We start from the raw sequence: 1,283 nt of genomic DNA on the forward strand, positions 1-1,283 counted from the left end.
AAGAAGCAAGAAAGCCAATCTTTTACTCTTTAAAACTCTTTTCTCCAAGAAGCCTTTTGATGTTCATATCGGAGTTATATCTCTAACAAAAGGGAAAAAGAAACATAGAAAGCCCTAAGATGTCAAAGAAAGGTATAACTCCAAGTGAACTAGAATGCAAGCAATAAGAAGTATACAAAATCTTTTAGTCCTACCAACAAAAGGAAGAGAATGTGTTAGATGATGTAGAGGAAAAAAAGAAAATGTGAAACAAAGGAACCTAAAGTAATAAGAATTAAAGAAAAAATGGAAAACCCAAACCTGGAAGATCTAAAATGTTGGATCAATGTGAGCAACGTTTTTTAGGGGGTTGCTGATCTCCAAAAAATCTAAATTTTTTTAATGTTCCTTAATGCATGTAGTTTCAATCTAGAAAAATCCAACACAAAATTTTTTCTGAAAATTTTTATGGAAATTCGTTAACGACAAGACTCGAATCTAATGAACAAACTTGAATGATGGATTTTAGGGGTATAATGAAGTCCGATTGGGCTAAATTTTGGTCTCTAGATTCCTCTTGTAAAAAATCATCTCCAAATTCTTTTGTTTATGATTTGTAATTTTTTTCCTTTTTTTTTGTGAATTTTCTTTTCTTTTTGATGAAAATCAGCAAACTAACAAAAATGATTTAAACTAAACTGAATAAATTGAAAAAGAACCTAAAAATGATGAATTTGTGTGAACTAGCTTCGTTGGGGCACTTCGATGGATGATGCTGAATAACAAGTCAAATTGCTTTGATTCTTTCCAAGAATCGTCTCAAATTTGATACTAATTGATAGAGAAGCGGCAACAGAGAATATGAAAGTTGCTCGAGTTGAGGAAACAAACCTAGAAATCTCTAGCCTCAATGAAGAAATGAGAGGATTTGATGGAAAAAGGGGTGGTGACAACTAGGTTGTTTTAAGGGTTTTAGATGCCGAACTTAAGACAATGAAACAAGAATTAGGACAAATAAAACAAGGGTAATGAAATAGAACAATAAATAAAGACAAGGTAAAAACAAGAGGAAGATAAGGATACAATGATTAGGACAAAGAAAACATGTAATGAATATCTTGTACTTATCTTCTTTAAAGTGGGGGACCAAAGGTGATTTGATTTTGGATTTCGATGAATGGATTCTCATTGGAAAGATAGGAATTTAAGGATCATAACGGTGAAGAAGAAATCGAGATCAGATGGTCGGATCGATGGGAAAATCAATTTGAAAATTTTCCCCGGTAGATATGATGTTAACGTAA

Source organism: Hibiscus syriacus, unplaced genomic scaffold (genome assembly GCF_006381635.1).
Source record: "Hibiscus syriacus cultivar Baekdansim isolate YM2019G1 unplaced genomic scaffold, ASM638163v2 tig00005377_pilon, whole genome shotgun sequence".
Lineage (NCBI taxonomy): Eukaryota > Viridiplantae > Streptophyta > Magnoliopsida > Malvales > Malvaceae > Hibiscus > Hibiscus syriacus.